Source organism: Chaetura pelagica, unplaced genomic scaffold (assembly GCF_000747805.2).
Source record: "Chaetura pelagica isolate M959 unplaced genomic scaffold, ChaPel_1.0 scaffold40, whole genome shotgun sequence".
NCBI classification, from domain to species: Eukaryota; Metazoa; Chordata; class Aves; order Apodiformes; family Apodidae; genus Chaetura; species Chaetura pelagica.
The window spans coordinates 87,388-104,201 of NW_009952160.1; the positions used below are offsets into that span (position 1 = coordinate 87,388).

Below are 16,814 nucleotides of genomic sequence, written 5' to 3' on the forward strand. Positions count from 1 at the left end.
TCCGACGGGGCGGCCCTTCTGCCCCGGCAGGCACGCTCGATACGGGCTCGCTGTCTCGTTCTCATAGACGCTCTGCTGTTAAGGCCGTTGCTATGAAAAACGCTTTCCTGTTAACCTTCCTGTAACGATGCTGTCACAGGTCCTTACAGCGAGAGGAATGGGCTAATGGGGCGCGTTCAGGACAGTATCATCACGATTAAGTGCTTCAAGATTTCTCCCAGCACAACTATTCAATTACCTTGGAGGGTCGGTCTGAAATGCATCTTCAAAACAAGAACCAAAGCAGCTTTATATTCGTATGACAGCACACCAACCCTTTACTGAGGCCCCAGAGAAATGCTTTATTCAACAAGAGACTGCAAACAGGTGATTAAATTTAGGCGTGGGACTCCAACAGATGTTCCTGCACACCTGATGAAGATATTCGAACTCCATCAAGATGGAAGAAACACAGGTAACGTCAGCCATGCAAAATCTGAATACTAAGCTATGATCTTTTTAAGTGCTTTGTATTTAAAATGAGAGACAATAAAGGATAGACTGCATCACACTCTGTAAAGTTAAAATTATGCAAGTAAGGTATTTTCAGTATTTTAAAAATAATTTATACTCTGTGCTATATATGACAATTTTCTGAAAGCTTCAAAAGAAAATTTGTGCTCTTGTATAAGAATATGGGTATTTAAACCACAAGTTTGAGTAAAGCCTCTCATATATATACAGTTAGATGTACTTTGCAAAAAGATTTATTTACATAAAGGTAGGTCCAATTAGTGCATACTAAACCTTGATAGTATCCCTTCAGTTTCATCACTTAAATAAGAAAAAAACCTCTCTCCTACCCTTTTTGTTTTAGTGCCACATCCTTCTTTCACGATCAAAAGCTTTAGATCAAAGCCAATGCTTTAAGCAGAAGCAACTTCACTATGAAGCATTACACAAAGATCTTAATTGAGATATCACAGTAGAAAACCTTGCTATAGATTTTTCTTTTACATTGGCAATAGATCTACTTAAAACCTGCATCAACAATGTGTTTTTATTTTGGGACAGCCACAACAAATTTTCTACAAAATGGTAGTTCTGAAAGCTCCTATAAATCGGCTCTTGAATTGTGTATGTTTGAAAGAAGAAAACTGAACTGAGCATAGTTCAAAGAGAACAAAGAAGAATAGGAACAAAAAAATATGTTAATGACAAACGCGAATGCAACTACCAAAACAATATTCCCTTGGGTTGGTTAACAGAGTAGGTGTTGCAGAAGAAATTATAGTAAATAAATTATGGAAATGATGAAACAGATTTATACTTCAAATCCCTTAAAGGGTTACAATTCCTCTGCTATCAAATGCTTGGAGAAAAGTATGGGAAATAAAGTTACATGAGACATTGATTTTTCAGACCTGCACACCCTGAGGCCGATTTGGGATGAAACTCCCTGAACAGGCAAACACGGTGTGTTAAAACTCAGAGATAGCTCCTCTGTTCCTGTTAGTAGCTGCACAGCAGTGAAGGAAACTCAACAGGAATTGCTATCGACTTTATACATTCAGATCTATGTAGACACCACTAAGCACACAGAAAAGACTTAAGATTTTATCATTATGTCATGTTTTCTCACAGAGGATGTAGCTAACTTCACAAGTTGCAATTTTGTAGCTTCCTACACCGTCCACTATCACACAAAACAAAAATGGACTGCCACTAGTTTCTTTTTGTGGTAGTAGAAAGATACTGCCTGCTTTTTAAGGGTGATGCCATCACCTCTGTAATGTCAGTAGAGGAAAATTTAAAGCAAGTGTGATAAAATGCAAGATACAGAAGACTTGTAGGTTAAAAAGAACACTAGTTTCAGCTGGAAAATGAATTTACTTGGTAACTGAGAATACAATCTGCTCTCAAAATAGTCTGTATGACCTGAAAACTGCTTCAGCAGAAGAGACTTGGCTTCCCACTTGTTGTAAAAAAGGATCAGAAAACAAAAATACAGAAAAATATTTTACCCAGTAGCTCAAAATAGGATTAATAATGGCTTGAAACATTTGACTATATTCCCTAAGGGCAAAAATTGCAAGGATTTTAAAATACTTCTTTATCAGAATTTGGCAAAGAGCCTAAGGAGGCAGTGGGCTACAATGGAAAGTGGCAGGATGGCTTGTGCATGCACATCACATCAAGAAGGGTATCAGTGGCAGACCAGAATTACTGAAAAAGAAATTCAGCCAAGAATGTGTTTCTGTAAGAACAGCAAGTCCTCCAACCGAATTTTTGCAGTTTTCATGGGAACAGCTTTATTCATTGAGACAAAAAATCAAGTTGTTTCGACATGATCTGTGTTTTTGGAAAGATGGTTATTTATACTGATACCATAAATCCAAATATCCTAATTCCTCCAAGAGTCTCTGTGGTGGTGTAAACACCCTTCTCGTATCAGCATTCTGTGTCTGGTATTATTCAATGTTAACACCCCAATAGAGACATATTCAAGTCAAACTTACCAGTCCTGAAAATATCTTCACTTCTAACAGACAAAAACCTGTTGAAACCACTACTTTGAGAATGTACTTTCACTAAACTGCAACATGACTTTCAAATACTGCAGTAGGAATATATTTTTCAAAGAGGTAATGCAAATACATCTGCAACTCTGCCTTCTGGAGAAAGTAAGTACCTCTGACCACAGGATCTCTAACTAATACACCTACTACTTATTATTTAATAAGAGTATGCAAAAGCTAATTATATATACTTTTAATATAATCTTGCATTATATTATCTATATTACAACGATACTTTTATAGTATGCTAAAATGCACATTCTTTACTCTCCTGATTTCACCAGATGTTCTCACTACTATACAGGTGTCTCTGGAATAACTGGAAAAGCATACTATTGTGTTTATATTTAGGCTTTTCTGCTTGAAAAATATTCCTATGTGCAGTAAACTTTCAACACAGTCCAGACTGCAAATTACAGCACCTTCCTTTAAAAGTAGCAAGATAATATTTAAAAGATGACAGAGTTAGAGAATCATAGAGTCAGTTAGGCTGGAAAAGACCCTTCAGCTCATCAAGTTCAACCATTCATGTAACACACTGCCAAGTCCTCCACTAAACCATGTCCCTAAACACCACGTCTACATGTCTTTTAAATACCCTCAGGGATGGTGACTCCACCATAGCCCTGGGCAGCCTGTTCCAGTGTCTGACAACCCTTTCAGTGAAAATAAAGGATATAACACTTGTTAATACAGTAATGTGTGAAAATAAAGTTTCTGATTTCATGTTTGCCCCATGCTCTGTCAATTTTTAAGTCATAGAATCATAGAATCTTAGGGGTTGGAAGGGACCTCAAAAGATCATCTAGTCCAATCCCCCTGCCAGAGCAGGGCCACCTAGAGTACATCACACAGGAACATATCCAGGTGGGTTTTGAATGTCTCCAGTGAAGGAGACTCCACAACCTCCCTGGGCAGCCTGTTCCAGGGCTCTGTCACTCTCACAGTAAAAAATTTTTTTCAGATATTCACCTTGAACCTCCTATGCTCCAATTTACACCCATTACCCCTTGTCCTATCACTGGTCATCACTGAGAAAAGCCTAACTCCATCTCCCTGACACTCACCCCTTACATATTTGTAAACATTGATGAGGTCACCCCTCAGTCTCCTTTTCTCCAAGCTAAAGAGACCCAGCTCCCTCAGCCTTTCCTCATAAGGGAGATGTTCCACTCCCTTAATCATCTTCGTAGCTCTGCGCTGGACTCTTTCAAGCAGTTCCCTGTCCTTCTTGAACTGAGGGGCCCAGAACTGGACACAATACTCCAGATGTGGCCTCACCAATGCAGAATAGAGGGGGAGGAGAACCTCTCTTGACCTACTAACCACACCCTTTCTAATACACCCCAGGATGCCATTGGCCTTCTTGGCCACAAGGGCACATTGCTGGCTCATGGTCATCCTCCTGTCTACCAGGACCCCCAGGTCTCTTTCACCTACACTACTCTCCAGCAGTTCAGCCCCCAACCTGTACTGGGACATGGTGTTGTTCTTCCCCAAATGTAAAACTCTGCACTTCCCCTTGTTGAATTTCATCATGTTTCTCCCCGCCCAACTCTCCAACCTATCTAAGTCTCTCTGAATGGCAGCACAGCCTTCTGGTGTGTCAGCCACTCCTCCCAGCTTAGTGTCATCAGCAAACTTGCTGAGGGTACATTCTATACCCTCATCCAGGTCGTTGATGAAGATGTTGAACAACACCGGTCCCAGTACCGACCCCTGTGGGACTCCACTAGTCACACACCTCCAACCAGATTCTGCCCCATTGACTACAACTCTCTGACTCCTTCCTTTCAACCAGTTCCTAATCCACCTCACTTCCTGATCACCAAACCCATACCTGATCAACTTTTCTACAAGGATGCTGTGGGAGACGGTGTCAAATGCTTTACTGAAATCAAGATAAACCACATCTACCGCTCTACCATCATCTATCCACCTAGTAATTTCCTCATAGAAGGCTATGAGGTTAGTCAAACATGATTTACCCTTGATAAAACCATGCTGACTGCTCTTGATGACCCCCATGTCCTTGATGTGCCTGGAGATAGTCACAAGAACAAGTTGTTCCATCACCTTTCCAGGGATGGAGGTGAGGCTGACCGGTCTATAGTTACCCGGGTCCTCCTTCTTGCCCTTCTTGTAGACTGGAGTGACATTTGCTATCCTCCAGTCCTCAGGCACCTCACCTGTTGCCCATGACTTACTGAAGATGATGGAGAGTGGCCTAGCAATGACCTCCGCCAGCTCCCTCAGCACCCTTGGGTGCATTCCATCTGGACCCATTGATTTATGGATGTCCAGATTACTCAACTGATCCCTAACCCAATCCTCATCTACCATGTCAAACTCTTCCTCTATCTTGACTTCTTCTGGGGCTATATGAATCTGGGGCTCATAGGGAGACCCTGCAGGAGTGAAGACAGAGGCAAAGAAGGCATTCAGCACCTCTGCCTTCTTTATATCCTCTGTCACCAGGGCTCCCACCTCATTCCTCAATGGGCCAATATTGCCTCTATTGCTAGTTTTGCTAGCTATGTACTTGAAAAAGCCCTTTCTATTATCCTTAACCTGACTTGCAAGGTTAAGTTCCAAGGAGGCCTTAGCTTTCCTAGTTGCCTCCCTTCATCCTCTGACAACAGTCCTATATTCCTCCCAAGTGACCAGCCCTTCCTTCCATGATCTGTAGATTTTCCTTTTCCACTTGAGTTTGACTTGCAAGGTTAAGTTCCAAGGAGGCCTTAGCTTTCCTAGTTGCCTCCCTTCATCCTCTGACAACAGTCCTATATTCCTCCCAAGTGACCAGCCCTTCCTTCCATGATCTGTAGATTTTCCTTTTCCACTTGAGTTTGCCCAGCAGTTCCTTTTTTAACCACGCAGGTCTCCTTGCTCCCTTACTAGATTTCCTAACCATTGGGACGCTCTGATCCTGTGCTTGCAAGAAGTGGTCCTTGAATAAGTAATTTGGATACAGACATTTTGAACCGAGAGAAGAAAGACTAGGGCTCAAGTTTCTTTGACATAGAATGCTCTAAAAAATTTACTTTGGCTTCACCCAGAAGAGCTTGGTAGGTAGTGGATAGTTGCTGGCTGGTCAAAATACATAGGATTTTAGAGATCTTTGTAATGTTGTGGGGTTTGGGTTTTTGTTTGGTTGTTTTTTTGTTGGGTTGTTTGGTGGTTTTTTTCGATTTACAGTTTTTTCAAATTACAATTTTTCAAATTACAGAGAAAAACAAAAGAAAAACATGCCTGAACATGGATACTGAACAGTCCTGAACCACTGACGTGAGAAGCAGCATTTTGCTTGCTTTTCCAGTAAAAAGAGACTCAAAGGAAATTATGCAGACTGTATTTCTTGAAGAAATAAAATACACCTTTCACAGGTACTGACTTCTGAGTCTCACTGCTCCCTTGAAGCAATCAAAAATCTTTTCAACAGTTCTAGTGAAAAAACATATTTAAGGCAAAAGTCCTTTAGTGCCCTGGCCATGAAATACTTTTAGACCATAAGCTAAGGATAAAAAACATAAGCTGAATCATGACCTTTACTACTCTTTTTTGTATTGACCAATAGCTTTGTCAGCTGATAAGACTTTTCAAGCCTGTCTTTCTCCAGATATCTTCATTTCAGCATTTAAATTTCACTGTGGGCTGAGAAGTGAGTAGACAGAATAACTGAAAGCATCCTGGAATAACAATCCTTTCTCAGGGGGGTGTAATGAGTTTTAGAAGAATCACTTTTTCCTCCATGATTAAGTATAAGGTAATAATCATATACATGTTCAGTTTGTCTGTAAGGAGCTGCTAAACAAAAAAAGGATGGAGGCAACATAAACCCAGAAAGATCTCGACATTGCTCTTACCAACTTTTGTGGAAGACAGCAAACTGATGGAGAATGAAAAATGAAGACCATTACATTTTTTTTTAATTTATTTTTTTCCCCCCCGTCTATCTGCTCTCTAGAAGTACTTCAGCAGCTCAGTGTTTTTGCAGAATGTGTGAAAAAAGCACTGGGTTCAAAAGCAAGATCTTCCACCCCCAACTCTGGCCAGGTGGGAATGCAACAGCAGGATCTGAACACGCTTGGATTCCTGAATGGATCACTGGGTGAATCAGGAGGTCACAGTTTTTTGGGTCAGCATTACAGAAGCCTACATGGACTTCAGAGACATGGTATGAAGTTACACATGTGCATGAAATACATCTTCCCCACATACTCATTACTTCCAGTCACAAGCATGTCTTTCTATAAGCCTAGAAAACATGGACATTTTCTACGAAATAAAATGTGTTTTTCTTTTAAAAAACCTTGACCAGTGGGAAGAGAAGGTGGCAACTTGTTAAAAATACAGAATTTTAAACTCAGCTTCATGCCCAACTCTCTATCCTGCACTAAAAAAAAAATCTCAAAAATTATAAAGTAGCACTTGACTTTTCATTATTTTGTATCCCATGTCCAATGCTGCTCTCTAGCATGTCTTCCCCCAGCCTGTACTGGTATCTCTGGTTGCCCCAGGCCATGTGCAGGACCATGCACTTGGTCTTGTTTGATTTCATGAGGTTCACCTGGATCCACTTTCTTCAGCTTGTCCAGATCCTTCTGGATGGCATCCCATCCCTCTGGCATATCAACTGCATCACCTGAGGTGCATTTTCTTGCAAGGCAGCAGAAAAAGTATTTTAAACCCCTATGGATTATTTCCACTGGGTAAAGAAAGCAATGGGCAGGCTAAACATTAACTAGTTGCTACCTTCTGTGCTTTTCTTAGGATGTTTTTACAAGCGATGGATTAAAATCAATGTTTATTGCTATGCAAGCACAGCTGTGTCTTTATTAGGCCAGTCTCAGTTCAACATTTCTGTGTAAAAGACAACTTGACCTCCCACTCTTTGCTGTGTTTTATCTCCTGCACATGTAGGTGGGAGAGTGGGAGCTTCGGAATGTGAACTTGATCCAGCATTGATCAGCCAGGCAGCAAACTGTTATTGTTCTTTAGATACCAAACATAACTCCTTTCTAGTAGGGATAAGCTCAGTCATTCTGCACATAACACAGCTTTTGTGTTCAGCAATGCAATTAATAGGAAAAGGGAACCAGAATGACTGCTTGTGATTTATTAAACTTAAAAGATATTCTAATGAACAAATATGTGGAATTCAGTCCACAATTACTTCAGAAACTGAACATTTGTTTCAAATGCACTTCAAGTTCTTGACCAAACTATTACACATGCAGATTTACTATACTACTACCACTGCATGTCTGGACACATACACCACTGAGCTGGACACATACAATACTTACTGAAAGGTAGCCTGAAGGAAAACAGACATCTGTGAAAATCTGGAGAGGCAAGTCAATGTTTTAGCAGGTCATTAAACTAAATCCAGTGAGGTATCCCCTTCAACCTTAATGTGGAGTCATGGTCCCAGCTGAGAATCTCAAAAGCATATTTTTCTGAATTATTTAATTAATGGCTAAATTAAGACTCCTAAAACTATTTTACACTTCACTTTTAGAAATCAGAACAACAGAGGCACTGAAGTGTTATGGCAAATACTTTCAAATCTAACAGTTAAAAATGAACATCTACATTAAACCAAGACACCAAGTTACTCAGCACTACATGGGTGTCTAAACTGGTGAGGCAGCATTTTTTTGAGTTTTAGAATGTGATAATGCAATAACTCATAACAATGCTATACTGATCTTGACTGTGTTTTTCTCCTGAAATCAGCAATCATATTAAATGCAGAAGAAACCACAAACCCTACAAAACTATATCAATACTCTAAGCCATGCCTGAACTTGAAGAGCTCTGAAATAAATTTGGGTCCTTACTGACATTTAATGATGTATCATTTTATATAAGCAATTTTCATAATTTTTTAAACTATTCAATAAACAAAAATGTACTACCGTTGCATCTTGTTTAGCAGTATCTTAAGTACAATTTATAGGAATGGCTACAAAAATGACAACATTATTTATGCCAATAACCTTCCTTAGATAAAACATAGGATATATTTAAATAATAACACACGTAACTTATTTGATAGTTTGCGTCCCCAAAATTACAAAATTCTCCATATAATTTGAATTTTCTAGAAAGGCTTTCAGATGAAAAGTCCTTATCTAAAACATCTTTCAAAGAGTTAACAACATAGAGACAAAGTCTGTCTGTGCAATTCCTCTTAATTTGTTTCTCTTCGTGACTCATCTGACATTTACACACCCTAGAGTAGTATGCATGTTGCTTGTATTACGTTTTTGTGTTTTCCAAAGTCTTCTGAGAAAATGGGATGTCAAGTTGACAAGGCAACTGCTAATTTGAGAAAAAACACAGCATTAATGAGTCATGTAGAGTCCTGCACCTGGGAAGAAACAAAAACATGCACCAGTACAGATTAGGAGCCTACTTGCTAGAAAGCTGCTCCATGAAGGACCTTGGAGTCCTGGTGGACTGGTTATGGGCCAGCAATGTGCCCTTGTGGCCAAGAAGGCCAGTGGTGTCCTGGGTGCATTAAGAAGACTGTGTCCAGCATGTCGAGGGAGGTTGTCCTCCCCCTCCACTCTGCCCTAGTGAGACTCCATCTGGAGTACTGTGTCCAGTTCTGGGCTCCCCAGTACAAGGAGAACAGGGATTTACTTGAGAGAGTCCAAGCAAAGGCTATGAGGATGATTCAGACTAGAACACCTGTCTTATGAGGAAAGGCTGAGAGACCTGGGGCTGATTAGTCTAGAGCGGAGAAGACTGAGAGGGGATCTTCTTAATGTATATAAATATATGAATGGTGGGTGTCAAGAAGAAGGGGCCAATCTCTTTTAAGTCATGCCCTTTGATAGAATGAGAGGCTATGGATGCAAGCTGGAACATAGGAAGTTTCACTTCAACATGAGGAATAACTTCCTGTGAGGATTACAGAGCACTGGAACAGGCTGCCCAGAGAGGTTGTGGAGTCTCCTTCTTTGGAGACTTTCAAGACCTGTCTGGATGCATTTCTATGTGATCTGCTCTAGGTGGTCCTGCTCTGGCAGGGGGGTTGGACTTGATGATCTTCAGAGGTCCCTTCCAAGCCCTAACATTCTGAGATTCTGATTCTGTGTATTCAAAAACATTTTTCTTATTTTTTTTATAATTAGAGAATCCATTAATCAGTTTGAATTGTTGATCTATGCTTATTTACATTCTTTAAGACTTGGAAAAAATCTTCTTGTCTTTCAATCTGAAAGCTTATTAATATCAAAACAATACTGTTTTTCTTGAAGGGAAGTATGTGTTTTTCCAAGTAAGTTTTCCACATACAAGAATAAATAATTATCTTAAAGTTGCAGTTATGTTTTGCTTTAGATTATTTTTCAAATCTCAACTTATTAGAATTCAACTATCAATCAGTTATATTCTGTGTGTCAATGTTAAAATACACACATAAGTCCATGTTCAGATAAAAAAAATATAATCAAAGGGTAAGTAGCAAACTTCACTATTTGGTGGCTGCATCTTATTCTTGTGACTAATACTTATTGACAACTTTGAAATGAATACAACAGAGCACTATTAAACTTTCTTAAATAAGTAAGAAAATTATACCTGTTCATAGCCCCTTCCCAATTTTTTCCCAAATCACAAGCTTGAATGAGATTTTCCTACTTAACAGGTCATTCTCCCTGCCAGTGCCTACAAATTTACTATATGTCAGCAAACAATAAAGATTTCATGTGTCTGCTGTCTTGATGTTGCCATCCACTAATAAGCAACTGTTGTGTACATTCAAACAGAAAACCTGCAAGATAAGACATGACTAACAATGACAAGAAATACCAAGAATTAACAAACTCAAGCTGTAACCCTATACGAGTGATTTTTCTTTAGAAAAATAATGAATTTTTTCTAGTACATTCTTTAAAACTTGGATGAACAACTGCTAACTGTAATTTAGAAGTTTAGTAAGAGCATTCTTTTAAAAAATATTTGAATGAGGTTAGTTTGTTAGTAATTGATCATATGTCTACCCTGTGATGCAGCCTCTTGTTGAGCTATCCCTTCATCTGAATTCTTGTCTTAGTAAAAGGAAACAGGAAATCTATAAAGCTTTTAACTGGGGCAAAAGCCAGGAAATTCTTGAACAACAAACTGCTTTATCAGAAATCATATTAAGTACTTGAGCTGCTGCTACAACATCCTCCTAAAATTTACAAAACCACAGAAATGCATTACTTGCATTGATTGAGAACAGTTTATAAATTACATTTCAGCTAAAATTTAATATTTTTGCTATGAGTTCCCTTTTCAATCCATTTCTTCTTCAAGAAGGACAATCCAATAGCTACTCAAACACTATCAAACCAGAAATATTATGAATATATGAGTAATTACCACTGTAAGATTTATTTTGACTGTGCATTTCCAGAAATGGAAGTAATTTAATCAGGAAATACTTCTTAAGGTACAACAGTGGATAAGAATTAAGCTTTAACAAGAGGATAAAGTAGAAAAAGGGACTAGGGAAAGGATACAACTGGTGTGTTCATCATAGTGCCTGCAGCTATGTGATCATGTAAGACTTGTAGATTAAACAGAATGATCTGTTAGAAAGGAAAAAATCAAGAAGGAGCAGGCCAACTATTCTTTTTTTCCTTTTCTTTTTTCTCCCCCCCCCCCCCCCTTTCCCATTGTATTATTCCACACCCCCCCCCCCAATTTTTTTAAACTCAAGAATGAATCTGCAGAAGATAATTTTCATCACACAACGTTCCAAATGAAATACATGCCCAAGGAACTTCCCAGATAGCAAGTTTACCAGTAAATAATAGCACGTTATGAAATAATGCCGTTTCAGAGGCAAAACAAAATGGTGAAACTGGCATGAGTTAAAAGTATATGTGTAGGAGTTCATGAGATGCAGAGACTACCTAATGTTTATTTATACTTCTCAATTAAACAGTGTACAAGAGAGTTCAAAATGGGGAAAGATTTTAAGCATACTTCATTAATTATCTAGTGCAGAATAAGAAATTCAGATAAGAATAAGTGGGAAATACAACACAAAAACAAGTCTGTGCAGAACTGAGAAAGTCATACTCAAAAAGCATATGGCCTTGTATCTCTAATTAAACATAACATAGACTGAAAGACACAACAGAAACTGTACTTAAAGAGAACAAATACGCAGTACCAGGGATGAGGGGGACTTAGGTGATTTCATAGATGTTTTCCAGCCCTAAATGCTGTTATATTCTTCTCATTCTACTCCTTTCCACTTTAACTCATTGACTGAAGTTAGTGGTGTTAATTCTTCACTGATTGCACATGATGAAAAGGTGCTACTATCTCCTGGTGAGTCACCTCGGAGACAGAAGTACATAATGAAGGTTTCTTGATTTGATAAAAGCTATTTTCAACAATGTAATATGCTTCACCTTATTTAACACCACCACATTGTGTTTGCATAAAAGAACCCAAACAACCCTCATGAAAGCTTTACGGCCTTGGGACAAATGGTTAAGGGATGAGAATCTCAGTTGGTTGTGGGGATTGATGAAGGAATAAACAAGTAGAGCCAGCAGATCAATACCTGGGTTCAAGCCTGGGTTAGTTTACAGGACACCAGGCCTGATGGCAACAGATGGGGTACACCTGTCTGAAAGGGGGGAAAAGATTGACAGAGCTTCAAACTAGATTTGATGGGGAAGGGCACAAAACTGGGCTCACTAGAGATAAGCCTGGGGGTGGAACACCAGTGTTTGTGGAATGGTATCTTTCAGTCTGCTGCCCAGTGGAGGCAGGAGATGGAGAGCCATGAGACAGCAAAGATCCAAGGGTTATTGATGGGTTAGAAACCCTTGAGGATGGCCAGGTAGGAATTATGGCTTTTCCTGAAGTGCATCTACACCAATGCACACAGAATGGGCAACAAACAGAATGAGCTGGAAGCCACTGGGCAGCAGGAAAGCTATTGATACAGTTGCTATCAGAGAAACATGGTAGGATGACTTGCACATCTGGAGGGCTGCAATGAGAGGCTACAAACACTTCAGAAGAGACAGGCAAGGCAGGAGAGGTGGTGAGGTGGCCCTTTATGTTAGGGCATGTTTTGATTGTCTAGAGCTTGATGACAGTGACAATAGAGTTGACTGTTTATGGGTAAAATTAAGGGGAAGACCAACAAGGCAGATGTCATGGTGGGAGTCTGTTACAGACTACCCAACCAGGATGAAACAGCAGACAAAGTATTCTCTAGGCATCTGGGAGAAGAAGTCTTGAGATCACTAGCCCTTGTTTTTGTGGGGACTCGCAACTTACCAGATGTCTTCTGGAAATACAGTACAGCAGAGAAGTAACAGTCTAGGAGGTTCCTGAAGCGTGTAGAAGGTAGCAGCAGAACTGCTACCCTGGGCTTCTGGAGTGCAGACTTGGGCCTGTTTAGGAGACTGGTTGACACAGTCTCTTGGGCAAAGGAGTCCAGCAAGAACGGCCACTCTTCAAGAGGAAATCTTAAAGGCGCAGGTTCAGGCCATTCCCATGTGCCAAAAGACGAAGCTGGCAGGGAAGAAGACCAGCCTGGCTGAACACAGAGCTTTGACTGGAACTCAGGAACAAAAGGAGAGTTTATGGGCTTTGGAAGAAGGGGCAGCAATCAGGGGGACTAGAGATGCTGTAAGACTATGCAGGGAGAAAATCATAAGGGCCAAAGCCCAGCCAGAGCTTAATCTGGCTACTGTCATAAAGGATTAAATGTTTTTCTATAAATGTATTAGCAACAAAACAAGGGCTAAGGAGAATCTCCACCCTTTATTGGACGTGGGAGGAATCATAGTGTGAAAACACGAGGAAAAGACAGAGGTACTTAATGCCTTCTCTGACTCAGTCTTTACTAGTAAGTTCACTTGTTCTCCGGGTACCCACCTCTCTGAGCTGGAAGACAGATACAGGGAGCAGCATGAATATTTTTAAGGGAGTTTCAATATCCTGTAGAGCATCAGTAGATTTAGTCTATTTATAGTTCTGCAGTAATGTTTAGATTATAGATATTAATCTATTCAGAGCTACCAAGCAATCACTGTATTATTGATTTCAGCAATAAGGGTTCCCCAGATTATTTAATATAGCACAGAGGTAACGACATTACCTATTCATTAAATGTCAACAACTTTGGTTCTTTCAATACAGTGTAAAACTAGTTCCAAAAAGAGCCATAGTAGTGCTGAAGGCAGTAAGGGTAAACCATCAAAAAGGTTATTGAGGGAAGAGAAAGACAGAGGGAAGAGGTCAGCATGCTGACTCTCAGAAGAAGCACTACAGTGTATTAGTACCTGTTGACATTTTTTTTTACAGCCAAACTATCAGGGAAATCTCTTTGGTCTTCAAAGACAATTTGCAATTATTTACAATCCTGCTGGATGTGGAAATATTTTTTGTTATATTTCTCTTACATAACCAATAGATACTTGCAGGGTATAATGAAACTACTCACTATTAGTTCTTAACAACTTATGTTAAACACTCAGGAAAACAGAATTCAGTTTTCACATTCATGAAAACTACTTTAGATTCTTTATTCTGTTCCTATCTTTCTTATTTGTGATCTTAAAGTTGATTGTGAGACACTAGTAAGGTACATCCTCAAAGAGATATGTGTAATTAACATGCCAGAAAACATTCATTTCAGAGAGCCAGTTCAGCATCTTACAACTACAGCTGTGCAACATCAGTTTCTCTCCTATACTTGAAACAGCTGTTCTACAAAGTATTGAATTTTCTATCAGAAACAAAACCTTGATCAAAAGATAACATTAAAATCAAGTTCCTTTTTTAAGAAATGAGTTAACATTAAGATGCATGATGACACTTACTGCCTCTTCCTCTCCTCCCTTCCAATTGAAGCTAATTTTATTTTCAATAATTTTACAGCAAAAACCAAACCCCACCTCAACTTTATAGCTTCAAATATTAGTCTCCGAACATTTTGATCTCAGGGCATAACTTCCCAAAGAGCCTTTTACAGCATACAGAGAACAGTGGACAAGGACGTCTCTACAGCTGTTGAGGAAGAAGCTCAACCACAGTGTTTGGGTACAGCTCTGGTTCAGTGACCACTGCTTATCATTTTGAGCTCTTCAGCTACTTTGACAATCCAACCTGAAAACATGCTCATTTCTCAGATCTTCAGTCATGCTGCCTGTCCTGGTTTGAGCTAGGATGAAGCAATTTACCTTTTACTGATTTTTTTTTTTTTTTCTTTCCTTTAGATAACTCTCTTTTAACTAGCAGCAAGTGTTCCAGCTAGTGGACTGATAGCACTGGAATGTTTATGTTACTGCTGAGACGTGAAGGTCACTTTGCTCTACTTTTTGAATCTGCAGCTCAGACACTACAGGAGCAAGGAATCATATCTGCAGCCCTCCCATAGGGAGGAGTGGACTAGACAGACAGCAAAACTGGCCAGAGATATTCCATTCTATATATCTACGTAAGCTCAGAGGAAGGTCAGAGATCACAGAAGACAACTTCCTTCCTGCTTCTCCTTCCCTTCTCTTCTGTCCATGGCCGGTGTCTGAGGAGGACTCCGTCCATCCATCACCATTGATCTGTGGGTTCGTGCATTCCTGACCCTCATCACTCTCCCCTCAGCTCCTGCCTGCTCTGCCGCTCCCTCCGGCAGCTCTGGGATACTTCAGAACTGCTCGCAGCTCAAGAGATGCTGTGGGAGGTGCTGGGGGTGCAGGGAGGCAATAGGGTTTTGCATATTCCTGCACATACTTGTATACATTTGTACGTATTTTCTTATCACTAGCATTTAATTAAAGCTGTCTAGTTTAGTTTTCAGTCCAGAAAGTCTCTTTCCTTCTATTCTCTCTCCTCTTTCCCCACCCAGGTGGGAAAGGGAGAGGATCAAGAGCATTATTGTCACTGGTTTAATTGCTGATCCTGAGACAAACAATGGCAGTGCCTAAGTGTTCTTCACTTCTACACATACAAACTAGGACTTATCATTCTAACTCTTAAAAGTGTTGTTTTCTAAATGTTAATGAGAAGTGGGAACAAACGCAAGCACTAGGTAAGATAAATCCCAAGCAACCTAAGGGATGGCAGTTTAGGGGAAATCAGTTAGGAAGTAAGCCCCAGGTGCTTAATAAAAACATACTTTGTATAAAACTGTTTTTTAGAAAGATTTATGCAGATACCTCTCCTCAGCTAACCCCAGTTTTGGACCAAAATGAGTAATTAGAGCCTGTTGAGTAAAAGAACGCTGGAACAGGCTGCCCAGAGAAGTTGTGGAGTCTCCTCTGGAGATGTTCAAAGCTGTTGGGATGTGTTCCTATGTGAGCTACACCTATGATCTTGCTGTAGCCAGGGGGTCACTTCCAACCCTGACCACTCTGTGACTCCATGACTCCACATAGCACAGACACAAGCATTTTCAGTGTACAAAATTTAAAACATAAATATTGAAAGCTTTCAGTATTAAAAGGAAAAAATAATGCTCAGTCCTAACTGCAACAGAGATGGACCACCAATGAAATATGTTACCCATAGAATCACAGAGTCATTAAGTTTGGAAGGGACCTTCAAGATCATCAAGTCCAACCATAATCCAATTACCATACCCACTAAACTATATCCTGAAGCTTTAAATGCTTCTTGAACACTTCCAGGGACAGCGACTCCCTGGTCAGCCCACTCCAATGCCTCACCACTCTTTCAGTAAAGAATTTTTTTCCTAATATCCAACCTAAACCTCCCTTGGCACAACTTAAACCCCTTTCCTCTTGTCCTATTGCAAGTTACTTGGGAGAACAGACCAACACCAGCCTCTCTACAACCTCCCTTCAGGTAGCTGTAGAGAGCAGTAAGATCTCTCCTGAGCCTTCTCTTTTTCAGACTAAAGAAGCCCAGTTCTCTCAGCCTCTCCTCATATGACATGCCCTTGAGGAAGTCACAATATTCACAAAGCATCTAAGTACAAATAATTTAACATTTAGTTACTGCTGTCAGTATGGCTTTCAAGTATTTAATATACTGACAAATGTGAACAATGCTCCTTACATTTGGTAGAGTCCATCACTACATTATAAAGCTTATTTCCATGTGACTACAATATTAAGCAAGAGGATAACTTGTGTAAGATTTGCCCTTTCATGGGTTTGTTGAGATGATGGTAGAAGCAAAAGCCTCCAACTGGTAAGAGCTAAACCCATATAAAGCTGTGGAAAGCAGTCACTGTCAAAACAGTTTATTTTAAACCATACC

At 39.8% G+C, this 16,814-nt stretch overlaps 1 protein-coding gene across 1 annotated transcript in view; it reads right to left on the reverse strand.

The window, feature by feature from the left end:
* The window catches only part of LOC104397254 (chromosome unknown open reading frame, human C9orf3), a 170,106-nt gene that overhangs the window by 74,743 nt on the left and 78,549 nt on the right, over nucleotides 1-16,814 (reverse strand). The gene's annotated exons all lie outside the window — the stretch shown is intronic.